Raw genomic sequence first — 27,153 nt, 5'->3', positions numbered from 1 at the left:
TTTACATTTTTCCGCTCAGTTTTTTTATTTTATTGTATTTTTTAAATTTAGTGATATATCGGGTTTTCTCAGTGCTTCCGAATTTCCAGCATCTTATCTCCTTTACCTTTCATTGCTGTTTTGATAGACAATGGCGTGACGTTCATTTTCGTTTTCCTTCGCACGTTGAATTTTCTATAAATATGGTTGTCGCATTTCCTACTATAGCAAAATGCTTTATTACTCCAGAGAAGAGGAGCATATGCCTGAAAGCCCTCAAAATCGATAGCGATTATTCAATTTCTGATCCAATCATAGGCAGCTTCCCTGGCTTAATTGAAATATATATATTTAAATTATCATTCATTAAATATTTCCTGTAAGTGTAGTCAGACGCAAAATTTATTGAAGAAATTTTTCTACAAAATATTCGTAGATTTTGCGTATTGGACCATAGAGTCAAATCTAAGTGCTCATAATTCGAGGTTGAAGAGACTTAGAACTTAGCGTTAAGGATTCCAGAAATTATTGTGCAACAAAGAAAATTCTGGGGAACATTTTCAAATAAGCCTTCATCGATAAAATTCGTTGCCAAATGACATTCTCTCTTTATCGCTGTTTAATTGTCAAACGGCTCATATTAAAAGGAAACTATAACAGTGCCTGCTTTTATTTTTTAAACTATTCAGCATATTAACTGATAATAATTAACGTAGCTAAAAAATAAAATTGAATAAGATTTTGTATAATATTTAATTCCTTAATACATGCAAGGTAACTTCTGTACCAATAAGCGTAGAGTTCGCAGTTTTTGAACTAAAATAATTCTAGTCTTGCATTTTTAATTATACGAGAGGAATGTAATCGTATCTCATCTAGTATCATCTAGATATCTAAAAGGTATAGGTTCCACCGAGATTTGAACTCGGATCGCTGGATTCAGAGTCCAGAGTGCTAACCGTTACACCATGGAACCTCCTTTCCCATGCTGGGAATCGAACCCGGGCCGCATGGGTGAAAGCCACGTATCCTGGCCACTAGACCACATGGGACTTGTTAGATAGACGATAACCTGCCTACTTCAAATACTAGTCATGCAGAAGTAGGTCAGTTAGTTTTGTAATCTACCTGGTGTACAAGACGTTACAATACTATTTTGCTTATGCTCTTTGATGTGTAAAACAACATTTCCTACAAAGTAGTTTTTAAAAGTAGAAATAACATTGAATATAAATACAATACCTTATGCATAGTCGATTGGCAAAAATGTGCTGTCGGGTTTCTCATGTTCAATTTTAGATTTTGATTTGCGACACCTTCAATGGATTTATGTAGAACCCCACAGTTCCACGGAAAGCAGTTCGAAGATGCTACTTGTTTATGAGATATGCCGTAATTCCTTTCGTATTCTGCCCCTTTCTTAAGTTATATTATCGTCCAAAAATAAAGACTGCGAAATTACGCGAGTAATTTAAATTCTGAAGGACGCAGTTACAGCAAGAAGATAGCAAAAGAAAGATAGTCCTTGATAAAGTAACTATCACAGCATTTTTCTGTAAAACAAAGCTGCATTGCAATAAGAATACGTAGTAACAGTAATATTAAAACATCCAATAAGATATCTTCATTCCTAACATCCCTGTTACTTAAGTATTTCCCATCTGATAGTGGTCTCTATGAGATCACTTCAAATTATCCAAAAATAATTAGAAAAGGAGAGTGTAGGATTTAGCGCAAAGAAAGACTGACTGGGAATAACTCAATGATAAAGCCAATTCTGACATATGCTAGCCCGGTATGGGGCGCAGCAGGAATTACTAACAGGAAACTTATCCGAATCTTTCAGAACACATTATGCTACGGCAAATTTATAAAGCTCCTTGGTTTGTCACGAACGAGGATATTCATAATGCAGCCAAAATTCTCCCCATAAATCGCTTTGTACAGCGACTTCGGCTAACATTTTCCAAAAGATATCTTCAATCGGAAACCCCGTACTCCACAGCCTCCCTGCTTATCATCCGGGAATTGCATCGTCTAAAATGAGACCCAGAGCTATTCTGGAGAAAGCATGCAATGCGCTTCCTTTCGCCAAGAGGCGTTGCTATGGAGACGAGGCGCCTCGAAGGTTTCAATAAACTCGTTCGCTTGCCCCCCTCCACGCCTGAGTGAATTCGCTGATCTTTCAGCTTCCATCAGGGTCACTCTCTCTTTGTCGCCTAATCGCGCAATCTTACTTCTTCCATCTGTAAGCGGTTGTTATCAGGCTGTAAGCACATCTTTGTTTCCCTCTTAAAAGGGTTCTAGTGCAAGGATTACTTAATTTAATCTCTTTAAGAGAACTTAATGGTTTTTCATTCATTATCATAACACTTAAAGTTAATGCAATCTTATTATATTTTAAAAAGTTTCTCCTCAAAGGCATTGCTGGCTGTGTCTCTTTAATTCAAACTCGCCTAACGATTTCCCGGTTTTCCCCTCCCCCAGAACCGAAGCACTTGCGACTTGAAGATTTTCGCGAGTGTTGCTGCTCACGTGTTGTTAACAGCACATGGCCATTGATCAAGGAAACATAGATGCTTTTCAAAATTCATGATATAACCCCTCCAAATTGAGTCTGGCCCTTATTCGACACCAAAATTACTAAATTCAGTCCTTAAGTGTTTTCACTGTGGAAGGCAGTTACTCTTTTTGTTAAATTAACATTTTGGCACTAAATTTACCTCTTTGCGGAAACCTCTTTTTGGTGATAAAGATAATTCTTTGACGATGTGGGGATAAAGGCTATATGCTTAAGAACCCCGTAATAGAACCCTTCCTTGGTCCTTGGAAGACTGACTGGCAGTTTGTATTTGCTTGGCTTTGATATGTCGGTCCTCGTATTAATCGGGCGTAAAATTTAGCATTAAAATGGTATGGTCTGGTGTGATCTCTGCAGGGAGTTTGCGATGTTATGTCTTAGAAAAACTAAAACAATCTGTACGCGTACGAAACGATTTTAAAATTTATTATTTATTTATTTGGGACGCAGTCCTGCCCGCCTGATGAGCTATTTTTAAAATTTATTGAGATTGTTCGCTAAATTAAGGTAGGCGGAAAATACTTGAATAATTTTATAATTTTTAGAACCTAACACTAAAAAACTACGGGGCTGGAAAAATGTAACTTATCTTCATAGTTGTACACTGTGTTACCTTTTTGCTAAAATGAAGTCCGCCCGAACAGGGACTCGAACCCTGGACCGTTAGGTTAAAAGCCTAACGCTCTACCGACTGAGCTATCCGGGCTTAAGCTAGATTGAAAGGAGAAGGCTTATAATCAAATGGAGGATTTTGTTTATAGCATACTGAACACTACTAGAAATAAATGCAAGAGAATCCCTATTCCCAAAGGCAGATAATTAGTAGAGGCTAGTCGGTAAGTACAGAACAGTTTTTAGGAAAGAAATAAGCATTTTGGCTGTTGTTAAGATATTTCAAACCTCTAAATAGAAATATGGCACTTATTTTGCATCGTTACCTACCTAAGTGAATGCACACAGTTCTGACAGAAATCAGAATACATTCTCTTTATACTCGCAGTTTTAACAAAACGTTTACCAAGGCCAAATTTTAGAACTATCTGTAATAGGCTTTTCTCTTTTATACTAATTAATTAATTAATACTTTACCTTACCATAAGGGTACTATTCCGTTTTGAGGACTGTAAAAAAATTGCAACGAAAATGTAAGCACAAAAGCGCCAAATCTAGCATACGCGCTGATTTCAAATTGCGAAAGTTTATGTAGTTCTATATTTCTTAAGACGCCATTGAAATACTATTTTAATTTTTAAATCCTTTTTTGATATCCTATGGATTTAACAATTTGGGAATAGCCCATGACGAAAAGTCTGCAATAGAATTTCGGGTAAAGGGCTGAATCACCCATTGCTTGACACGTCTTTAAGAATTGCATGTACACATCTACCTATGTTCACTTAAAAAAAATCCCAGAATTACATAAAAATGGCACTGCGCGCACCCTTCACTTTATCTATGTACACATAGACCTATTTTCACTTAAAAAGTAAAAGAAAAATGAAAAAAATCCAATTGTTTTTACTTTTGTAAAAAACCGGGAAAAAAAAAGAGGGCGATTCTGCACTTTACCTAGAATATTTTCAAAAAAAAAAAAAAAAAAAAAAAAAAAAAAAAAAAAAAAAAAAAGCATCATTCGTTATAGAAAATTATGTTTGAACAACCAACGAGATGAAAGTATGCTTTAGCGATAACTCGGTAGCGAAAGAGCGATGCAGGCATCCATCCATTCAGTTATGTTTAGCCTTTTTCATATAAATTATAATAATAAAAATGTATTATATGAAATTAACCTTTCATCTAAATTAACACATCAATCTTAGTTAGTTAATTACAATTATACTTCCTTTCTTGCGTTAGGGTTGCCACAATTATTTTTGGCAGCAATGGCATCAACAATAGTTTGGCGATTATCTACGGCCCTCAAAACCGAATAGTACCAAAATAAGATTAAAAGAAGCAACCTTTATTTATCGCAGATTTCCAGGAAAGGGTTTTTTGAGTTGAGGAACTGCATGCCCTTAAAGGCTTTGAGTATTCACAAAAATTTACATTTTTCCACTCAGTTTTTTTATTTTATTGTATTTTTTAAATTTAGTGATATATCGGGTTTTCTCAGTGCTTCCGAATTTCCAGCATCTTATCTCCTTTACCTTTCATTGCTGTTTTGATAGACAATGGCGTGACGTTCATTTTCGTTTTCCTTCGCACGTTGAATTTTCTATAAATATGGTTGTCGCATTTCCTACTATAGCAAAATGATTTATTACTCCAGAGAAGAGGAGCATATGCCTGAAAGCCCTCAAAATCGATAGCGATTATTCAATTTCTGATCCAATCATAGGCAGCTTCCCTGGCTTAATTGAAATATATATATTTAAATTATCATTCATTAAATATTTCCTGTAAGTGTAGTCAGACGCAAAATTTATTGAAGAATTTTTTCTACAAAATATTCGTAGATTTTGCGTATTGGACCATAGAGTCAAATCTAAGTGCTCATAATTCGAGGTTGAAGAGACTTAGAACTTAGCGTTAAGGATTCCAGAAATTATTGTGCAACAAAGAAAATTCTGGGGAACATTTTCAAATAAGCCTTCATCGATAAAATTCGTTGCCAAATGACATTCTCTCTTTATCGCTGTTTAATTGTCAAACGGCTCATATTAAAAGGAAACTATAACAGTGCCTGCTTTTATTTTTTAAACTATTCAGCATATTAACTGATAATAATTAACGTAGCTAAAAAATAAAATTGAATAAGATTTTGTATAATATTTAATTCCTTAATACATGCAAGGTAACTTCTGTACCAATAAGCGTAGAGTTCGCAGTTTTTGAACTAAAATAATTCTAGTCTTGCATTTTTAATTATACGAGAGGAATGTAATCGTATCTCATCTAGTATCATCTAGATATCTAAAAGGTATAGGTTCCACCGAGATTTGAACTCGGATCGCTGGATTCAGAGTCCAGAGTGCTAACCGTTACACCATGGAACCTCCTTTCCCATGCTGGGAATCGAACCCGGGCCGCATGGGTGAAAGCCACGTATCCTGGCCACTAGACCACATGGGACTTGTTAGATAGACGATAACCTGCCTACTTCAAATACTAGTCATGCAGAAGTAGGTCAGTTAGTTTTGTAATCTACCTGGTGTACAAGACGTTACAATACTATTTTGCTTATGCTCTTTGATGTGTAAAACAACATTTCCTACAAAGTAGTTTTTAAAAGTAGAAATAACATTGAATATAAATACAATACCTTATGCATAGTCGATTGGCAAAAATGTGCTGTCGGGTTTCTCATGTTCAATTTTAGATTTTGATTTGCGACACCTTCAATGGATTTATGTAGAACCCCACAGTTCACACGGAAAGCAGTTCGAAGATGCTACTTGTTTATGAGATATGCCGTAATTCCTTTCGTATTCTGCCCCTTTCTTAAGTTATATTATCGTCCAAAAATAAAGACTGCGAAATTACGCGAGTAATTTAAATTCTGAAGGACGCAGTTACAGCAAGAAGATAGCAAAAGAAAGATAGTCCTTGATAAAGTAACTATCACAGCATTTTTCTGTAAAACAAAGCTGCATTGCAATAAGAATACGTAGTAACAGTAATATTAAAACAACCAATAAGATATCTTCATTCCTAACATCCCTGTTACTTAAGTATTTCCCATCTGATAGTGGTCTCTATGAGATCACTTCAAATTATCCAAAAATAATTAGAAAAGGAGAGTGTAGGATTTAGCGCAATGAAAGACTGACTGGGAATAACTCAATGATAAAGCCAATTCTGACATATGCTAGCCCGGTATGGGGCGCAGCAGGAATTACTAACAGGAAACTTATCCGAATCTTTCAGAACACATTATGCTACGGCAAATTTATAAAGCTCCTTGGTTTGTCACGAACGAGGATATTCATAATGCAGCCAAAATTCTTCCCATAAATCGCTTTGTACAGCGACTTCGGCTAACATTTTCCAAAAGATATCTTCGATCGGAAACCCCGTACTCCACAGCCTCCCTGCTTATCATCCGGGAATTGCATCGTCTAAAATGAGACCCAGAGCTATTCTGGAGAAAGCATGCAATGCGCTTCCTTTCGCCAAGAGGCGTTGCTATGGAGACGAGGCGCCTCGAAGGTTTCAATAAACTCGTTCGCTTGCCCCCCCCACGCCTGAGTGAATTCGCTGATCTTTCAGCTTCCATCAGGATCACTCTCTCTTTGTCGCCTAATCGCGCAATCTTACTTCTTCCATCTGTAAGCGGTTGTTATCAGGCTGTAAGCACATCTTTGTTTCCTTCTTAAAAGGGTTCTAGTGCAAGGATTACTTAATTTAATCTCTTTAAGAGAACTTAATGGTTTTTCATTCATTATCATAACACTTAAAGTTAATGCAATCTTATTATATTTTAAAAAGTTTCTCCTCAAAGGCATTGCTGGCTGTGTCTCTTTAATTCAAACTCGCCTAACGATTTCCCGGTTTTCCCCTCCCCCAGAACCGAAGCACTTGCGACTTGAAGATTTTCGCGAGTGTTGCTGCTCACGTGTTGTTAACAGCACATGGCCATTGATCAAGGAAACATAGATGCTTTTCAAAATTCATGATATAACCCCTCCAAATTGAGTCTGGCCCTTATTCGACACCAAAATTACTAAATTCAGTCCTTAAGTGTTTTCACTGTGGAAGGCAGTTACTCTTTTTGTTAAATTAACATTTTGGCACTAAATTTACCTCTTTGCGGAAACCTCTTTTTGGTGATAAAGATAATTCTTTGACGATGTGGGGATAAAGGCTATATGCTTAAGAACCCCGTAATAGAACCCTTCCTTGGTCCTTGGAAGACTGACTGGCAGTTTGTATTTGCTTGGCTTTGATATGTCGGTCCTCGTATTAATCGGGCGTAAAATTTAGCATTAAAATGGTATGGTCTGGTGTGATCTCTGCAGGGAGTTTGCGATGTTATGTCTTAGAAAAACTAAAACAATCTGTACGCGTACGAAACGATTTTAAAATTTATTATTTATTTATTTGGGACGCAGTCCTGCCCGCCTGATGAGCTATTTTTAAAATTTATTGAGATTGTTCGCTAAATTAAGGTAGGCGGAAAATACTTGAATAATTTTATAATTTTTAGAACCTAACACTAAAAAACTACGGGGCTGGAAAAATGTAACTTATCTTCATAGTTGTACACTGTGTTACCTTTTTGCTAAAATGAAGTCCGCCCGAACAGGGACTCGAACCCTGGACCGTTAGGTTAAAAGCCTAACGCTCTACCGACTGAGCTATCCGGGCTTAAGCTAGATTGAAAGGAGAAGGCTTATAATCAAATGGAGGATTTTGTTTATAGCATACTGAACACTACTAGAAATAAATGCAAGAGAATCCCTATTCCCAAAGGCAGATAATTAGTAGAGGCTAGTCGGTAAGTACAGAACAGTTTTTAGGAAAGAAATAAGCATTTTGGCTGTTGTTAAGATATTTCAAACCTCTAAATAGAAATATGGCACTTATTTTGCATCGTTACCTACCTAAGTGAATGCACACAGTTCTGACAGAAATCAGAATACATTCTCTTTATACTCGCAGTTTTAACAAAACGTTTACCAAGGCCAAATTTTAGAACTATCTGTAATAGGCTTTTCTCTTTTATACTAATTAATTAATTAATAGTTTACCTTACCATAAGGGTACTATTCCGTTTTGAGGACTGTAAAAAAATTGCAACGAAAATGTAAGCACAAAAGCGCCAAATCTAGCATACGCGCTGATTTCAAATTGCGAAAGTTTATGTAGTTCTATATTTCTTAAGACGCCATTGAAATACTATTTTAATTTTTAAATCCTTTTTTGATATCCTATGGATTTAACAATTTGGGAATAGCCCATGACGAAAAGTCTGCAATAGAATTTCGGGTAAAGGGCTGAATCACCCATTGCTTGACACGTCTTTAAGAATTGCATGTACACATCTACCTATGTTCACTTAAAAAAAATCCCAGAATTACATAAAAATGGCACTGCGCGCACCCTTCACTTTATCTATGTACACATAGACCTATTTTCACTTAAAAAGTAAAAGAAAAATGAAAAAAATCCAATTGTTTTTACTTTTGTAAAAAACCGGGAAAAAAAAAGAGGGCGATTCTGCACTTTACCTAGAATATTTTCCAAAAAAAAAAAAAAAAAAAAAAAAAAAAAGCATCATTCGTTATAGAAAATTATGTTTGAACAACCAACGAGATGAAAGTATGCTTTAGCGATAACTCGGTAGCGAAAGAGCGATGCAGGCATCCATCCATTCAGTTATGTTTAGCCTTTTTCATATAAATTATAATAATAAAAATGTATTATATGAAATTAACCTTTCATCTAAATTAACACATCAATCTTAGTTAGTTAATTACAATTATACTTCCTTTCTTGCGTTAGGGTTGCCACAATTATTTTTGGCAGCAATGGCATCAACAATAGTTTGGCGATTATCTACGGCCCTCAAAACCGAATAGTACCAAAATAAGATTAAAAGAAGCAACCTTTATTTATCGCAGATTTCCAGGAAAGGGTTTTTTGAGTTGAGGAACTGCATGCCCTTAAAGGCTTTGAGTATTCACAAAAATTTACATTTTTCCGCTCAGTTTTTTTATTTTATTGTATTTTTTAAATTTAGTGATATATCGGGTTTTCTCAGTGCTTCCGAATTTCCAGCATCTTATCTCCTTTACCTTTCATTGCTGTTTTGATAGACAATGGCGTGACGTTCATTTTCGTTTTCCTTCGCACGTTGAATTTTCTATAAATATGGTTGTCGCATTTCCTACTATAGCAAAATGCTTTATTACTCCAGAGAAGAGGAGCATATGCCTGAAAGCCCTCAAAATCGATAGCGATTATTCAATTTCTGATCCAATCATAGGCAGCTTCCCTGGCTTAATTGAAATATATATATTTAAATTATCATTCATTAAATATTTCCTGTAAGTGTAGTCAGACGCAAAATTTATTGAAGAATTTTTTCTACAAAATATTCGTAGATTTTGCGTATTGGACCATAGAGTCAAATCTAAGTGCTCATAATTCGAGGTTGAAGAGACTTAGAACTTAGCGTTAAGGATTCCAGAAATTATTGTGCAACAAAGAAAATTCTGGGGAACATTTTCAAATAAGCCTTCATCGATAAAATTCGTTGCCAAATGACATTCTCTCTTTATCGCTGTTTAATTGTCAAACGGCTCATATTAAAAGGAAACTATAACAGTGCCTGCTTTTATTTTTTAAACTATTCAGCATATTAACTGATAATAATTAACGTAGCTAAAAAATAAAATTGAATAAGATTTTGTATAATATTTAATTCCTTAATACATGCAAGGTAACTTCTGTACCAATAAGCGTAGAGTTCGCAGTTTTTGAACTAAAATAATTCTAGTCTTGCATTTTTAATTATACGAGAGGAATGTAATCGTATCTCATCTAGTATCATCTAGATATCTAAAAGGTATAGGTTCCACCGAGATTTGAACTCGGATCGCTGGATTCAGAGTCCAGAGTGCTAACCGTTACACCATGGAACCTCCTTTCCCATGCTGGGAATCGAACCCGGGCCGCATGGGTGAAAGCCACGTATCCTGGCCACTAGACCACATGGGACTTGTTAGATAGACGATAACCTGCCTACTTCAAATACTAGTCATGCAGAAGTAGGTCAGTTAGTTTTGTAATCTACCTGGTGTACAAGACGTTACAATACTATTTTGCTTATGCTCTTTGATGTGTAAAACAACATTTCCTACAAAGTAGTTTTTAAAAGTAGAAATAACATTGAATATAAATACAATACCTTATGCATAGTCGATTGGCAAAAATGTGCTGTCGGGTTTCTCATGTTCAATTTTAGATTTTGATTTGCGACACCTTCAATGGATTTATGTAGAACCCCACAGTTCACACGGAAAGCAGTTCGAAGATGCTACTTGTTTATGAGATATGCCGTAATTCCTTTCGTATTCTGCCCCTTTCTTAAGTTATATTATCGTCCAAAAATAAAGACTGCGAAATTACGCGAGTAATTTAAATTCTGAAGGACGCAGTTACAGCAAGAAGATAGCAAAAGAAAGATAGTCCTTGATAAAGTAACTATCACAGCATTTTTCTGTAAAACAAAGCTGCATTGCAATAAGAATACGTAGTAACAGTAATATTAAAACATCCAATAAGATATCTTCATTCCTAACATCCCTGTTACTTAAGTATTTCCCATCTGATAGTGGTCTCTATGAGATCACTTCAAATTATCCAAAAATAATTAGAAAAGGAGAGTGTAGGATTTAGCGCAAAGAAAGACTGACTGGGAATAACTCAATGATAAAGCCAATTCTGACATATGCTAGCCCGGTATGGGGCGCAGCAGGAATTACTAACAGGAAACTTATCCGAATCTTTCAGAACACATTATGCTACGGCAAATTTATAAAGCTCCTTGGTTTGTCACGAACGAGGATATTCATAATGCAGCCAAAATTCTCCCCATAAATCGCTTTGTACAGCGACTTCGGCTAACATTTTCCAAAAGATATCTTCGATCGGAAACCCCGTACTCCACAGCCTCCCTGCTTATCATCCGGGAATTGCATCGTCTAAAATGAGACCCAGAGCTATTCTGGAGAAAGCATGCAATGCGCTTCCTTTCGCCAAGAGGCGTTGCTATGGAGACGAGGCGCCTCGAAGGTTTCAATAAACTCGTTCGCTTGCCCCCCCCACGCCTGAGTGAATTCGCTGATCTTTCAGCTTCCATCAGGATCACTCTCTCTTTGTCGCCTAATCGCGCAATGTTACTTCTTCCATCTGTAAGCGGTTGTTATCAGGCTGTAAGCACATCTTTGTTTCCCTCTTAAAAGGGTTCTAGTGCAAGGATTACTTAATTTAATCTCTTTAAGAGAACTTAATGGTTTTTCATTCATTATCATAACACTTAAAGTTAATGCAATCTTATTATATTTTAAAAAGTTTCTCCTAAAGGCATTGCTGGCTGTGTCTCTTTAATTCAAACTCGCCTAACGATTTCCCGGTTTTCCCCTCCCCCAGAACCGAAGCACTTGCGACTTGAAGATTTTCGCGAGTGTTGCTGCTCACGTGTTGTTAACAGCACATGGCCATTGATCAAGGAAACATAGATGCTTTTCAAAATTCATGATATAACCCCTCCAAATTGAGTCTGGCCCTTATTCGACACCAAAATTACTAAATTCAGTCCTTAAGTGTTTTCACTGTGGAAGGCAGTTACTCTTTTTGTTAAATTAACATTTTGGCACTAAATTTACCTCTTTGCGGAAACCTCTTTTTGGTGATAAAGATAATTCTTTGACGATGTGGGGATAAAGGCTATATGCTTAAGAACCCCGTAATAGAACCCTTCCTTGGTCCTTGGAAGACTGACTGGCAGTTTGTATTTGCTTGGCTTTGATATGTCGGTCCTCGTATTAATCGGGCGTAAAATTTAGCATTAAAATGGTATGGTCTGGTGTGATCTCTGCAGGGAGTTTGCGATGTTATGTCTTAGAAAAACTAAAACAATCTGTACGCGTACGAAACGATTTTAAAATTTATTATTTATTTATTTGGGACGCAGTCCTGCCCGCCTGATGAGCTATTTTTAAAATTTATTGAGATTGTTCGCTAAATTAAGGTAGGCGGAAAATACTTGAATAATTTTATAATTTTTAGAACCTAACACTAAAAAACTACGGGGCTGGAAAAATGTAACTTATCTTCATAGTTGTACACTGTGTTACCTTTTTGCTAAAATGAAGTCCGCCCGAACAGGGACTCGAACCCTGGACCGTTAGGTTAAAAGCCTAACGCTCTACCGACTGAGCTATCCGGGCTTAAGCTAGATTGAAAGGAGAAGGCTTATAATCAAATGGAGGATTTTGTTTATAGCATACTGAACACTACTAGAAATAAATGCAAGAGAATCCCTATTCCCAAAGGCAGATAATTAGTAGAGGCTAGTCGGTAAGTACAGAACAGTTTTTAGGAAAGAAATAAGCATTTTGGCTGTTGTTAAGATATTTCAAACCTCTAAATAGAAATATGGCACTTATTTTGCATCGTTACCTACCTAAGTGAATGCACACAGTTCTGACAGAAATCAGAATACATTCTCTTTATACTCGCAGTTTTAACAAAACGTTTACCAAGGCCAAATTTTAGAACTATCTGTAATAGGCTTTTCTCTTTTATACTAATTAATTAATTAATAGTTTACCTTACCATAAGGGTACTATTCCGTTTTGAGGACTGTAAAAAAATTGCAACGAAAATGTAAGCACAAAAGCGCCAAATCTAGCATACGCGCTGATTTCAAATTGCGAAAGTTTATGTAGTTCTATATTTCTTAAGACGCCATTGAAATACTATTTTAATTTTTAAATCCTTTTTTGATATCCTATGGATTTAACAATTTGGGAATAGCCCATGACGAAAAGTCTGCAATAGAATTTCGGGTAAAGGGCTGAATCACCCATTGCTTGACACGTCTTTAAGAATTGCATGTACACATCTACCTATGTTCACTTAAAAAAAATCCCAGAATTACATAAAAATGGCACTGCGCGCACCCTTCACTTTATCTATGTACACATAGACCTATTTTCACTTAAAAAGTAAAAGAAAAATGAAAAAAATCCAATTGTTTTTACTTTTGTAAAAAACCGGGAAAAAAAAAGAGGGCGATTCTGCACTTTACCTAGAATATTTTCCAAAAAAAAAAAAAAAAAAAAAAAAAAAAAAGCATCATTCGTTATAGAAAATTATGTTTGAACAACCAACGAGATGAAAGTATGCTTTAGCGATAACTCGGTAGCGAAAGAGCGATGCAGGCATCCATCCATTCAGTTATGTTTAGCCTTTTTCATATAAATTATAATAATAAAAATGTATTATATGAAATTAACCTTTCATCTAAATTAACACATCAATCTTAGTTAGTTAATTACAATTATACTTCCTTTCTTGCGTTAGGGTTGCCACAATTATTTTTGGCAGCAATGGCATCAACAATAGTTTGGCGATTATCTACGGCCCTCAAAACCGAATAGTACCAAAATAAGATTAAAAGAAGCAACCTTTATTTATCGCAGATTTCCAGGAAAGGGTTTTTTGAGTTGAGGAACTGCATGCCCTTAAAGGCTTTGAGTATTCACAAAAATTTACATTTTTCCGCTCAGTTTTTTTATTTTATTGTATTTTTTAAATTTAGTGATATATCGGGTTTTCTCAGTGCTTCCGAATTTCCAGCATCTTATCTCCTTTACCTTTCATTGCTGTTTTGATAGACAATGGCGTGACGTTCATTTTCGTTTTCCTTCGCACGTTGAATTTTCTATAAATATGGTTGTCGCATTTCCTACTATAGCAAAATGCTTTATTACTCCAGAGAAGAGGAGCATATGCCTGAAAGCCCTCAAAATCGATAGCGATTATTCAATTTCTGATCCAATCATAGGCAGCTTCCCTGGCTTAATTGAAATATATATATTTAAATTATCATTCATTAAATATTTCCTGTAAGTGTAGTCAGACGCAAAATTTATTGAAGAAATTTTTCTACAAAATATTCGTAGATTTTGCGTATTGGACCATAGAGTCAAATCTAAGTGCTCATAATTCGAGGTTGAAGAGACTTAGAACTTAGCGTTAAGGATTCCAGAAATTATTGTGCAACAAAGAAAATTCTGGGGAACATTTTCAAATAAGCCTTCATCGATAAAATTCGTTGCCAAATGACATTCTCTCTTTATCGCTGTTTAATTGTCAAACGGCTCATATTAAAAGGAAACTATAACAGTGCCTGCTTTTATTTTTTAAACTATTCAGCATATTAACTGATAATAATTAACGTAGCTAAAAAATAAAATTGAATAAGATTTTGTATAATATTTAATTCCTTAATACATGCAAGGTAACTTCTGTACCAATAAGCGTAGAGTTCGCAGTTTTTGAACTAAAATAATTCTAGTCTTGCATTTTTAATTATACGAGAGGAATGTAATCGTATCTCATCTAGTATCATCTAGATATCTAAAAGGTATAGGTTCCACCGAGATTTGAACTCGGATCGCTGGATTCAGAGTCCAGAGTGCTAACCGTTACACCATGGAACCTCCTTTCCCATGCTGGGAATCGAACCCGGGCCGCATGGGTGAAAGCCACGTATCCTGGCCACTAGACCACATGGGACTTGTTAGATAGACGATAACCTGCCTACTTCAAATACTAGTCATGCAGAAGTAGGTCAGTTAGTTTTGTAATCTACCTGGTGTACAAGACGTTACAATACTATTTTGCTTATGCTCTTTGATGTGTAAAACAACATTTCCTACAAAGTAGTTTTTAAAAGTAGAAATAACATTGAATATAAATACAATACCTTATGCATAGTCGATTGGCAAAAATGTGCTGTCGGGTTTCTCATGTTCAATTTTAGATTTTGATTTGCGACACCTTCAATGGATTTATGTAGAACCCCACAGTTCACACGGAAAGCAGTTCGAAGATGCTACTTGTTTATGAGATATGCCGTAATTCCTTTCGTATTCTGCCCCTTTCTTAAGTTATATTATCGTCCAAAAATAAAGACTGCGAAATTACGCGAGTAATTTAAATTCTGAAGGACGCAGTTACAGCAAGAAGATAGCAAAAGAAAGATAGTCCTTGATAAAGTAACTATCACAGCATTTTTCTGTAAAACAAAGCTGCATTGCAATAAGAATACGTAGTAACAGTAATATTAAAACAACCAATAAGATATCTTCATTCCTAACATCCCTGTTACTTAAGTATTTCCCATCTGATAGTGGTCTCTATGAGATCACTTCAAATTATCCAAAAATAATTAGAAAAGGAGAGTGTAGGATTTAGCGCAAAGAAAGACTGACTGGGAATAACTCAATGATAAAGCCAATTCTGACATATGCTAGCCCGGTATGGGGCGCAGCAGGAATTACTAACAGGAAACTTATCCGAATCTTTCAGAACACATTATGCTACGGCAAATTTATAAAGCTCCTTGGTTTGTCACGAACGAGGATATTCATAATGCAGCCAAAATTCTCCCCATAAATCGCTTTGTACAGTGACTTCGGCTAACATTTTCCAAAAGATATCTTCGATCGGAAACCCCGTACTCCACAGCCTCCCTGCTTATCATCCGGGAATTGCATCGTCTAAAATGAGACCCAGAGCTATTCTGGAGAAAGCATGCAATGCGCTTCCTTTCGCCAAGAGGCGTTGCTATGGAGACGAGGCGCCTCGAAGGTTTCAATAAACTCGTTCGCTTGCCCCCCCCCACGCCTGAGTGAATTCGCTGATCTTTCAGCTTCCATCAGGGTCACTCTCTCTTTGTCGCCTAATCGCGCAATCTTACTTCTTCCATCTGTAAGCGGTTGTTATCAGGCTGTAAGCACATCTTTGTTTCCTTCTTAAAAGGGTTCTAGTGCAAGGATTACTTAATTTAATCTCTTTAAGAGAACTTAATGGTTTTTCATTCATTATCATAACACTTAAAGTTAATGCAATCTTATTATATTTTAAAAAGTTTCTCCTCAAAGGCATTGCTGGCTGTGTCTCTTTAATTCAAACTCGCCTAACGATTTCCCGGTTTTCCCCTCCCCCAGAACCGAAGCACTTGCGACTTGAAGATTTTCGCGAGTGTTGCTGCTCACGTGTTGTTAACAGCACATGGCCATTGATCAAGGAAACATAGATGCTTTTCAAAATTCATGATATAACCCCTCCAAATTGAGTCTGGCCCTTATTCGACACCAAAATTACTAAATTCAGTCCTTAAGTGTTTTCACTGTGGAAGGCAGTTACTCTTTTTGTTAAATTAACATTTTGGCACTAAATTTACCTCTTTGCGGAAACCTCTTTTTGGTGATAAAGATAATTCTTTGACGATGTGGGGATAAAGGCTATATGCTTAAGAACCCCGTAATAGAACCCTTCCTTGGTCCTTGGAAGACTGACTGGCAGTTTGTATTTGCTTGGCTTTGATATGTCGGTCCTCGTATTAATCGGGCGTAAAATTTAGCATTAAAATGGTATGGTCTGGTGTGATCTCTGCAGGGAGTTTGCGATGTTATGTCTTAGAAAAACTAAAACAATCTGTACGCGTACGAAACGATTTTAAAATTTATTATTTATTTATTTGGGACGCAGTCCTGCCCGCCTGATGAGCTATTTTTAAAATTTATTGAGATTGTTTGCTAAATTAAGGTAGGCGGAAAATACTTGAATAATTTTATAATTTTTAGAACCTAACACTAAAAAACTACGGGGCTGGAAAAATGTAACTTATCTTCATAGTTGTACATTGTGTTACCTTTTTGCTAAAATGAAGTCCGCCCGAACAGGGACTCGAACCCTGGACCGTTAGGTTAAAAGCCTAACGCTCTACCGACTGAGCTATCCGGGCTTAAGCTAGATTGAAAGGAGAAGGCTTATAATCAAATGGAGGATTTTGTTTATAGCATACTGAACACTACTAGAAATAAATGCAAGAGAATCCCTATTCCCAAAGGCAGATAATTAGTAGAGGCTAGTCGGTAAGTACAGAACAGTTTTTAGGAAAGAAATAAGCATTTTGGCTGTTGTTAAGATATTTCAAACCTCTAAATAGAAATATGGCACTTATTTTGCATCGTTACCTACCTAAGTGAATGCACACAGTTCTGACAGAAATCAGAATACATTCTCTTTATACTCGCAGTTTTAACAAAACGTTTACCAAGGCCAAATTTTAGAACTATCTGTAATAGGCTTTTCTCTTTTATACTAATTAATTAATTAATACTTTACCTTACCATAAGGGTACTATTCCGTTTTGAGGACTGTAAAAAAATTGCAACGAAAATGTAAGCACAAAAGCGCCAAATCTAGCATACGCGCTGATTTCAAATTGCGAAAGTTTATGTAGTTCTATATTTCTTAAGACGCCATTGAAATACTATTTTAATTTTTAAATCCTTTTTTGATATCCTATGGATTTAACAATTTGGGAATAGCCCATGACGAAAAGTCTGCAATAGAATTTCGGGTAAAGGGCTGAATCACCCATTGCTTGACACGTCTTTAAGAATTGCATGTACACATCTACCTATGTTCACTTAAAAAAAATCCCAGAATTACATAAAAATGGCACTGCGCGCACCCTTCACTTTATCTATGTACACATAGACCTATTTTCACTTAAAAAGTAAAAGAAAAATGAAAAAAATCCAATTGTTTTTACTTTTGTAAAAAACCGGGAAAAAAAAAAGAGGGCGATTCTGCACTTTACCTAGAATATTTTCAAAAAAAAAAAAAAAAAAGCATCATTCGTTATAGAAAATTATGTTTGAACAACCAACGAGATGAAAGTATGCTTTAGCGATAACTCGGTAGCGAAAGAGCGATGCAGGCATCCATCCATTCAGTTATGTTTAGCCTTTTTCATATAAATTATAATAATAAAAATGTATTATATGAAATTAACCTTTCATCTAAATTAACACATCAATCTTAGTTAGTTAATTACAATTATACTTCCTTTCTTGCGTTAGGGTTGCCACAATTATTTTTGGCAGCAATGGCATCAACAATAGTTTGGCGATTATCTACGGCCCTCAAAACCGAATAGTACCAAAATAAGATTAAAAGAAGCAACCTTTATTTATCGCAGATTTCCAGGAAAGGGTTTTTTGAGTTGAGGAACTGCATGCCCTTAAAGGCTTTGAGTATTCACAAAAATTTACATTTTTCCGCTCAGTTTTTTTATTTTATTGTATTTTTTAAATTTAGTGATATATCGGGTTTTCTCAGTGCTTCCGAATTTCCAGCATCTTATCTCCTTTACCTTTCATTGCTGTTTTGATAGACAATGGCGTGACGTTCATTTTCGTTTTCCTTCGCACGTTGAATTTTCTATAAATATGGTTGTCGCATTTCCTACTATAGCAAAATGCTTTATTACTCCAGAGAAGAGGAGCATATGCCTGAAAGCCCTCAAAATCGATAGCGATTATTCAATTTCTGATCCAATCATAGGCAGCTTCCCTGGCTTAATTGAAATATATATATTTAAATTATCATTCATTAAATATTTCCTGTAAGTGTAGTCAGACGCAAAATTTATTGAAGAAATTTTTCTACAAAATATTCGTAGATTTTGCGTATTGGACCATAGAGTCAAATCTAAGTGCTCATAATTCGAGGTTGAAGAGACTTAGAACTTAGCGTTAAGGATTCCAGAAATTATTGTGCAACAAAGAAAATTCTGGGGAACATTTTCAAATAAGCCTTCATCGATAAAATTCGTTGCCAAATGACATTCTCTCTTTATCGCTGTTTAATTGTCAAACGGCTCATATTAAAAGGAAACTATAACAGTGCCTGCTTTTATTTTTTAAACTATTCAGCATATTAACTGATAATAATTAACGTAGCTAAAAAATAAAATTGAATAAGATTTTGTATAATATTTAATTCCTTAATACATGCAAGGTAACTTCTGTACCAATAAGCGTAGAGTTCGCAGTTTTTGAACTAAAATAATTCTAGTCTTGCATTTTTAATTATACGAGAGGAATGTAATCGTATCTCATCTAGTATCATCTAGATATCTAAAAGGTATAGGTTCCACCAGATTTGAACTCGGATCGCTGGATTCAGAGTCCAGAGTGCTAACCGTTACACCATGGAACCTCCTTTCCCATGCTGGGAATCGAACCCGGGCCGCATGGGTGAAAGCCACGTATCCTGGCCACTAGACCACATGGGACTTGTTAGATAGACGATAACCTGCCTACTTCAAATACTAGTCATGCAGAAGTAGGTCAGTTAGTTTTGTAATCTACCTGGTGTACAAGACGTTACAATACTATTTTGCTTATGCTCTTTGATGTGTAAAACAACATTTCCTACAAAGTAGTTTTTAAAAGTAGAAATAACATTGAATATAAATACAATACCTTATGCATAGTCGATTGGCAAAAATGTGCTGTCGGGTTTCTCATGTTCAATTTTAGATTTTGATTTGCGACACCTTCAATGGATTTATGTAGAACCCCACAGTTCACACGGAAAGCAGTTCGAAGATGCTACTTGTTTATGAGATATGCCGTAATTCCTTTCGTATTCTGCCCCTTTCTTAAGTTATATTATCGTCCAAAAATAAAGACTGCGAAATTACGCGAGTAATTTAAATTCTGAAGGACGCAGTTACAGCAAGAAGATAGCAAAAGAAAGATAGTCCTTGATAAAGTAACTATCACAGCATTTTTCTGTAAAACAAAGCTGCATTGCAATAAGAATACGTAGTAACAGTAATATTAAAACAACCAATAAGATATCTTCATTCCTAACATCCCTGTTACTTAAGTATTTCCCATCTGATAGTGGTCTCTATGAGATCACTTCAAATTATCCAAAAATAATTAGAAAAGGAGAGTGTAGGATTTAGCGCAATGAAAGACTGACTGGGAATAACTCAATGATAAAGCCAATTCTGACATATGCTAGCCCGGTATGGGGCGCAGCAGGAATTACTAACAGGAAACTTATCCGAATCTTTCAGAACACATTATGCTACGGCAAATTTATAAAGCTCCTTGGTTTGTCACGAACGAGGATATTCATAATGCAGCCAAAATTCTCCCCATAAATCGCTTTGTACAGCGACTTCGGCTAACATTTTCCAAAAGATATCTTCGATCGGAAACCCCGTACTCCACAGCCTCCCTGCTTATCATCCGGGAATTGCATCGTCTAAAATGAGACCCAGAGCTATTCTGGAGAAAGCATGCAATGCGCTTCCTTTCGCCAAGAGGCGTTGCTATGGAGACGAGGCGCCTCGAAGGTTTCAATAAACTCGTTCGCTTGCCCCCCCCCACGCCTGAGCGAATTCGCTGATCTTTCAGCTTCCATCAGGGTCACTCTCTCTTTGTCGCCTAATCGCGCAATCTTACTTCTTCCATCTGTAAGCGGTTGTTATCAGGCTGTAAGCACATCTTTGTTTCCTTCTTAAAAGGGTTCTAGTGCAAGGATTACTTAATTTAATCTCTTTAAGAGAACTTAATGGTTTTTCATTCATTATCATAACACTTAAAGTTAATGCAATCTTATTATATTTTAAAAAGTTTCTCCTCAAAGGCATTGCTGGCTGTGTCTCTTTAATTCAAACTCGCCTAACGATTTCCCGGTTTTCCCCTCCCCCAGAACCGAAGCACTTGCGACTTGAAGATTTTCGCGAGTGTTGCTGCTCACGTGTTGTTAACAGCACATGGCCATTGATCAAGGAAACATAGATGCTTTTCAAAATTCATGATATAACCCCTCCAAATTGAGTCTGGCCCTTATTCGACACCAAAATTACTAAATTCAGTCCTTAAGTGTTTTCACTGTGGAAGGCAGTTACTCTTTTTGTTAAATTAACATTTTGGCACTAAATTTACCTCTTTGCGGAAACCTCTTTTTGGTGATAAAGATAATTCTTTGACGATGTGGGGATAAAGGCTATATGCTTAAGAACCCCGTAATAGAACCCTTCCTTGGTCCTTGGAAGACTGACTGGCAGTTTGTATTTGCTTGGCTTTGATATGTCGGTCCTCGTATTAATCGGGCGTAAAATTTAGCATTAAAATGGTATGGTCTGGTGTGATCTCTGCAGGGAGTTTGCGATGTTATGTCTTAGAAAAACTAAAACAATCTGTACGCGTACGAAACGATTTTAAAATTTATTATTTATTTATTTGGGACGCAGTCCTGCCCGCCTGATGAGCTATTTTTAAAATTTATTGAGATTGTTCGCTAAATTAAGGTAGGCGGAAAATACTTGAATAATTTTATAATTTTTAGAACCTAACACTAAAAAACTACGGGGCTGGAAAAATGTAACTTATCTTCATAGTTGTACACTGTGTTACCTTTTTGCTAAAATGAAGTCCGCCCGAACAGGGACTCGAACCCTGGACCGTTAGGTTAAAAGCCTAACGCTCTACCGACTGAGCTATCCGGGCTTAAGCTAGATTGAAAGGAGAAGGCTTATAATCAAATGGAGGATTTTGTTTATAGCATACTGAACACTACTAGAAATAAATGCAAGAGAATCCCTATTCCCAAAGGCAGATAATTAGTAGAGGCTAGTCGGTAAGTACAGAACAGTTTTTAGGAAAGAAATAAGCATTTTGGCTGTTGTTAAGATATTTCAAACCTCTAAATAGAAATATGGCACTTATTTTGCATCGTTACCTACCTAAGTGAATGCACACAGTTCTGACAGAAATCAGAATACATTCTCTTTATACTCGCAGTTTTAACAAAACGTTTACCAAGGCCAAATTTTAGAACTATCTGTAATAGGCTTTTCTCTTTTATACTAATTAATTAATTAATAGTTTACCTTACCATAAGGGTACTATTCCGTTTTGAGGACTGTAAAAAAATTGCAACGAAAATGTAAGCACAAAAGCGCCAAATCTAGCATACGCGCTGATTTCAAATTGCGAAAGTTTATGTAGTTCTATATTTCTTAAGACGCCATTGAAATACTATTTTAATTTTTAAATCCTTTTTTGATATCCTATGGATTTAACAATTTGGGAATAGCCCATGACGAAAAGTCTGCAATAGAATTTCGGGTAAAGGGCTGAATCACCCATTGCTTGACACGTCTTTAAGAATTGCATGTACACATCTACCTATGTTCACTTAAAAAAAATCCCAGAATTACATAAAAATGGCACTGCGCGCACCCTTCACTTTATCTATGTACACATAGACCTATTTTCACTTAAAAAGTAAAAGAAAAATGAAAAAAATCCAATTGTTTTTACTTTTGTAAAAAACCGGGAAAAAAAAAGAGGGCGATTCTGCACTTTACCTAGAATATTTTCAAAAAAAAAAAAAAAAAAAAAAAAAGCATCATTCGTTATAGAAAATTATGTTTGAACAACCAACGAGATGAAAGTATGCTTTAGCGATAACTCGGTAGCGAAAGAGCGATGCAGGCATCCATCCATTCAGTTATGTTTAGCCTTTTTCATATAAATTATAATAATAAAAATGTATTATATGAAATTAACCTTTCATCTAAATTAACACATCAATCTTAGTTAGTTAATTACAATTATACTTCCTTTCTTGCGTTAGGGTTGCCACAATTATTTTTGGCAGCAATGGCATCAACAATAGTTTGGCGATTATCTACGGCCCTCAAAACCGAATAGTACCAAAATAAGATTAAAAGAAGCAACCTTTATTTATCGCAGATTTCCAGGAAAGGGTTTTTTGAGTTGAGGAACTGCATGCCCTTAAAGGCTTTGAGTATTCACAAAAATTTACATTTTTCCGCTCAGTTTTTTTATTTTATTGTATTTTTTAAATTTAGTGATATATCGGGTTTTCTCAGTGCTTCCGAATTTCCAGCATCTTATCTCCTTTACCTTTCATTGCTGTTTTGATAGACAATGGCGTGACGTTCATTTTCGTTTTCCTTCGCACGTTGAATTTTCTATAAATATGGTTGTCGCATTTCCTACTATAGCAAAATGCTTTATTACTCCAGAGAAGAGGAGCATATGCCTGAAAGCCCTCAAAATCGATAGCGATTATTCAATTTCTGATCCAATCATAGGCAGCTTCCCTGGCTTAATTGAAATATATATATTTAAATTATCATTCATTAAATATTTCCTGTAAGTGTAGTCAGATGCAAAATTTATTGAAGAAATTTTTCTACAAAATATTCGTAGATTTTGCGTATTGGACCATAGAGTCAAATCTAAGTGCTCATAATTCGAGGTTGAAGAGACTTAGAACTTAGCGTTAAGGATTCCAGAAATTATTGTGCAACAAAGAAAATTCTGGGGAACATTTTCAAATAAGCCTTCATCGATAAAATTCGTTGCCAAATGACATTCTCTCTTTATCGCTGTTTAATTGTCAAACGGCTCATATTAAAAGGAAACTATAACAGTGCCTGCTTTTATTTTTTAAACTATTCAGCATATTAACTGATAATAATTAACGTAGCTAAAAAATAAAATTGAATAAGATTTTGTATAATATTTAATTCCTTAATACATGCAAGGTAACTTCTGTACCAATAAGCGTAGAGTTCGCAGTTTTTGAACTAAAATAATTCTAGTCTTGCATTTTTAATTATACGAGAGGAATGTAATCGTATCTCATCTAGTATCATCTAGATATCTAAAAGGTATAGGTTCCACCGAGATTTGAACTCGGATCGCTGGATTCAGAGTCCAGAGTGCTAACCGTTACACCATGGAACCTCCTTTCCCATGCTGGGAATCGAACCCGGGCCGCATGGGTGAAAGCCACGTATCCTGGCCACTAGACCACATGGGACTTGTTAGATAGACGATAACCTGCCTACTTCAAATACTAGTCATGCAGAAGTAGGTCAGTTAGTTTTGTAATCTACCTGGTGTACAAGACGTTACAATACTATTTTGCTTATGCTCTTTGATGTGTAAAACAACATTTCCTACAAAGTAGTTTTTAAAAGTAGAAATAACATTGAATATAAATACAATACCTTATGCATAGTCGATTGGCAAAAATGTGCTGTCGGGTTTCTCATGTTCAATTTTAGATTTTGATTTGCGACACCTTCAATGGATTTATGTAGAACCCCACAGTTCACACGGAAAGCAGTTCGAAGATGCTACTTGTTTATGAGATATGCCGTAATTCCTTTCGTATTCTGCCCCTTTCTTAAGTTATATTATCGTCCAAAAATAAAGACTGCGAAATTACGCGAGTAATTTAAATTCTGAAGGACGCAGTTACAGCAAGAAGATAGCAAAAGAAAGATAGTCCTTGATAAAGTAACTATCACAGCATTTTTCTGTAAAACAAAGCTGCATTGCAATAAGAATACGTAGTAACAGTAATATTAAAACATCCAATAAGATATCTTCATTCCTAACATCCCTGTTACTTAAGTATTTCCCATCTGATAGTGGTCTCTATGAGATCACTTCAAATTATCCAAAAATAATTAGAAAAGGAGAGTGTAGGATTTAGCGCAAAGAAAGACTGACTGGGAATAACTCAATGATAAAGCCAATTCTGACATATGCTAGCCCGGTATGGGGCGCAGCAGGAATTACTAACAGGAAACTTATCCGAATCTTTCAGAACACATTATGCTACGGCAAATTTATAAAGCTCCTTGGTTTGTCACGAACGAGGATATTCATAATGCAGCCAAAATTCTCCCCATAAATCGCTTTGTACAGTGACTTCGGCTAACATTTTCCAAAAGATATCTTCGATCGGAAACCCCGTACTCCACAGCCTCCCTGCTTATCATCCGGGAATTGCATCGTCTAAAATGAGACCCAGAGCTATTCTGGAGAAAGCATGCAATGCGCTTCCTTTCGCCAAGAGGCGTTGCTATGGAGACGAGGCGCCTCGAAGGTTTCAATAAACTCGTTCGCTTGCCCCCCCCACGCCTGAGTGAATTCGCTGATCTTTCAGCTTCCATCAGGGTCACTCTCTCTTTGTCGCCTAATCGCGCAATCTTACTTCTTCCATCTGTAAGCGGTTGTTATCAGGCTGTAAGCACATCTTTGTTTCCTTCTTAAAAGGGTTCTAGTGCAAGGATTACTTAATTTAATCTCTTTAAGAGAACATAATGGTTTTTCATTCATTATCATAACACTTAAAGTTAATGCAATCTTATTATATTTTAAAAAGTTTCTCCTCAAAGGCATTGCTGGCTGTGTCTCTTTAATTCAAACTCGCCTAACGATTTCCCGGTTTTCCCCTCCCCCAGAACCGAAGCACTTGCGACTTGAAGATTTTCGCGAGTGTTGCTGCTCACGTGTTGTTAACAGCACATGGCCATTGATCAAGGAAACATAGATGCTTTTCAAAATTCATGATATAACCCCTCCAAATTGAGTCTGGCCCTTATTCGACACCAAAATTACTAAATTCAGTCCTTAAGTGTTTTCACTGTGGAAGGCAGTTACTCTTTTTGTTAAATTAACATTTTGGCACTAAATTTACCTCTTTGCGGAAACCTCTTTTTGGTGATAAAGATAATTCTTTGACGATGTGGGGATAAAGGCTATATGCTTAAGAACCCCGTAATAGAACCCTTCCTTGGTCCTTGGAAGACTGACTGGCAGTTTGTATTTGCTTGGCTTTGATATGTCGGTCCTCGTATTAATCGGGCGTAAAATTTAGCATTAAAATGGTATGGTCTGGTGTGATCTCTGCAGGGAGTTTGCGATGTTATGTCTTAGAAAAACTAAAACAATCTGTACGCGTACGAAACGATTTTAAAATTTATTATTTATTTATTTGGGACGCAGTCCTGCCCGCCTGATGAGCTATTTTTAAAATTTATTGAGATTGTTTGCTAAATTAAGGTAGGCGGAAAATACTTGAATAATTTTATAATTTTTAGAACCTAACACTAAAAAACTACGGGGCTGGAAAAATGTAACTTATCTTCATAGTTGTACACTGTGTTACCTTTTTGCTAAAATGAAGTCCGCCCGAACAGGGACTCGAACCCTGGACCGTTAGGTTAAAAGCCTAACGCTCTACCGACTGAGCTATCCGGGCTTAAGCTAGATTGAAAGGAGAAGGCTTATAATCAAATGGAGGATTTTGTTTATAGCATACTGAACACTACTAGAAATAAATGCAAGAGAATCCCTATTCCCAAAGGCAGATAATTAGTAGAGGCTAGTCGGTAAGTACAGAACAGTTTTTAGGAAAGAAATAAGCATTTTGGCTGTTGTTAAGATATTTCAAACCTCTAAATAGAAATATGGCACTTATTTTGCATCGTTACCTACCTAAGTGAATGCACACAGTTCTGACAGAAATCAGAATACATTCTCTTTATACTCGCAGTTTTAACAAAACGTTTACCAAGGCCAAATTTTAGAACTATCTGTAATAGGCTTTTCTCTTTTATACTAATTAATTAATTAATACTTTACCTTACCATAAGGGTACTATTCCGTTTTGAGGACTGTAAAAAAATTGCAACGAAAATGTAAGCACAAAAGCGCCAAATCTAGCATACGCGCTGATTTCAAATTGCGAAAGTTTATGTAGTTCTATATTTCTTAAGACGCCATTGAAATACTATTTTAATTTTTAAATCCTTTTTTGATATCCTATGGATTTAACAATTTGGGAATAGCCCATGACGAAAAGTCTGCAATAGAATTTCGGGTAAAGGGCTGAATCACCCATTGCTTGACACGTCTTTAAGAATTGCATGTACACATCTACCTATGTTCACTTAAAAAAAATCCCAGAATTACATAAAAATGGCACTGCGCGCACCCTTCACTTTATCTATGTACACATAGACCTATTTTCACTTAAAAAGTAAAAGAAAAATGAAAAAAATCCAATTGTTTTTACTTTTGTAAAAAACCGGGAAAAAAAAAAGAGGGCGATTCTGCACTTTACCTAGAATATTTTCAAAAAAAAAAAAAAAAAGCATCATTCGTTATAGAAAATTATGTTTGAACAACCAACGAGAT

The 27,153-nt window shown here is 35.9% G+C and overlaps 17 non-coding genes across 17 annotated transcripts; all 17 read right to left on the bottom strand.

The window, feature by feature from the left end:
• Positions 1-883: 883 nt before the first annotated feature.
• On the bottom strand, positions 884-955 carry TRNAQ-CUG (transfer RNA glutamine (anticodon CUG)). The gene has a single exon. It is a non-coding gene; the product is annotated as a tRNA-Gln (tRNA).
• A 4-nt stretch (positions 956-959) lies between these two features.
• TRNAE-UUC (transfer RNA glutamic acid (anticodon UUC)) lies at positions 960-1,031 on the bottom strand. The gene has a single exon. It is a non-coding gene; the product is annotated as a tRNA-Glu (tRNA).
• Positions 1,032-3,193: 2,162 nt separating this feature from the next.
• TRNAK-UUU (transfer RNA lysine (anticodon UUU)) lies at positions 3,194-3,266 on the bottom strand. The gene has a single exon. It is a non-coding gene; the product is annotated as a tRNA-Lys (tRNA).
• Positions 3,267-5,487: 2,221 nt separating this feature from the next.
• Positions 5,488-5,559, bottom strand: TRNAQ-CUG (transfer RNA glutamine (anticodon CUG)). Its single transcript has one exon. It is a non-coding gene; the product is annotated as a tRNA-Gln (tRNA).
• Positions 5,560-5,563: 4 nt separating this feature from the next.
• TRNAE-UUC (transfer RNA glutamic acid (anticodon UUC)) lies at positions 5,564-5,635 on the bottom strand. The gene has a single exon. It is a non-coding gene; the product is annotated as a tRNA-Glu (tRNA).
• Positions 5,636-7,797: 2,162 nt separating this feature from the next.
• Positions 7,798-7,870, bottom strand: TRNAK-UUU (transfer RNA lysine (anticodon UUU)). The gene has a single exon. It is a non-coding gene; the product is annotated as a tRNA-Lys (tRNA).
• A 2,207-nt stretch (positions 7,871-10,077) lies between these two features.
• Positions 10,078-10,149, bottom strand: TRNAQ-CUG (transfer RNA glutamine (anticodon CUG)). The gene has a single exon. It is a non-coding gene; the product is annotated as a tRNA-Gln (tRNA).
• Positions 10,150-10,153: 4 nt separating this feature from the next.
• TRNAE-UUC (transfer RNA glutamic acid (anticodon UUC)) lies at positions 10,154-10,225 on the bottom strand. Its single transcript has one exon. It is a non-coding gene; the product is annotated as a tRNA-Glu (tRNA).
• A 2,161-nt stretch (positions 10,226-12,386) lies between these two features.
• Positions 12,387-12,459, bottom strand: TRNAK-UUU (transfer RNA lysine (anticodon UUU)). The gene has a single exon. It is a non-coding gene; the product is annotated as a tRNA-Lys (tRNA).
• Positions 12,460-14,667: 2,208 nt separating this feature from the next.
• TRNAQ-CUG (transfer RNA glutamine (anticodon CUG)) lies at positions 14,668-14,739 on the bottom strand. The gene has a single exon. It is a non-coding gene; the product is annotated as a tRNA-Gln (tRNA).
• A 4-nt stretch (positions 14,740-14,743) lies between these two features.
• TRNAE-UUC (transfer RNA glutamic acid (anticodon UUC)) lies at positions 14,744-14,815 on the bottom strand. Its single transcript has one exon. It is a non-coding gene; the product is annotated as a tRNA-Glu (tRNA).
• Positions 14,816-16,978: 2,163 nt separating this feature from the next.
• Positions 16,979-17,051, bottom strand: TRNAK-UUU (transfer RNA lysine (anticodon UUU)). The gene has a single exon. It is a non-coding gene; the product is annotated as a tRNA-Lys (tRNA).
• Positions 17,052-19,322: 2,271 nt separating this feature from the next.
• TRNAE-UUC (transfer RNA glutamic acid (anticodon UUC)) lies at positions 19,323-19,394 on the bottom strand. The gene has a single exon. It is a non-coding gene; the product is annotated as a tRNA-Glu (tRNA).
• Positions 19,395-21,557: 2,163 nt separating this feature from the next.
• On the bottom strand, positions 21,558-21,630 carry TRNAK-UUU (transfer RNA lysine (anticodon UUU)). The gene has a single exon. It is a non-coding gene; the product is annotated as a tRNA-Lys (tRNA).
• A 2,202-nt stretch (positions 21,631-23,832) lies between these two features.
• Positions 23,833-23,904, bottom strand: TRNAQ-CUG (transfer RNA glutamine (anticodon CUG)). Its single transcript has one exon. It is a non-coding gene; the product is annotated as a tRNA-Gln (tRNA).
• A 4-nt stretch (positions 23,905-23,908) lies between these two features.
• Positions 23,909-23,980, bottom strand: TRNAE-UUC (transfer RNA glutamic acid (anticodon UUC)). Its single transcript has one exon. It is a non-coding gene; the product is annotated as a tRNA-Glu (tRNA).
• Positions 23,981-26,142: 2,162 nt separating this feature from the next.
• TRNAK-UUU (transfer RNA lysine (anticodon UUU)) lies at positions 26,143-26,215 on the bottom strand. Its single transcript has one exon. It is a non-coding gene; the product is annotated as a tRNA-Lys (tRNA).
• Positions 26,216-27,153: the final 938 nt, after the last annotated feature.

The sequence above is a fragment of the Stegodyphus dumicola genome, chromosome 8 (genome assembly GCF_044657685.1).
Source record: "Stegodyphus dumicola isolate Sdum_Otavi_A_Nest chromosome 8, ASM4465768v1".
NCBI classification, from domain to species: domain Eukaryota; kingdom Metazoa; phylum Arthropoda; class Arachnida; order Araneae; family Eresidae; genus Stegodyphus; species Stegodyphus dumicola.
This window is presented reverse-complemented; position numbering and strand designations above follow the sequence as displayed.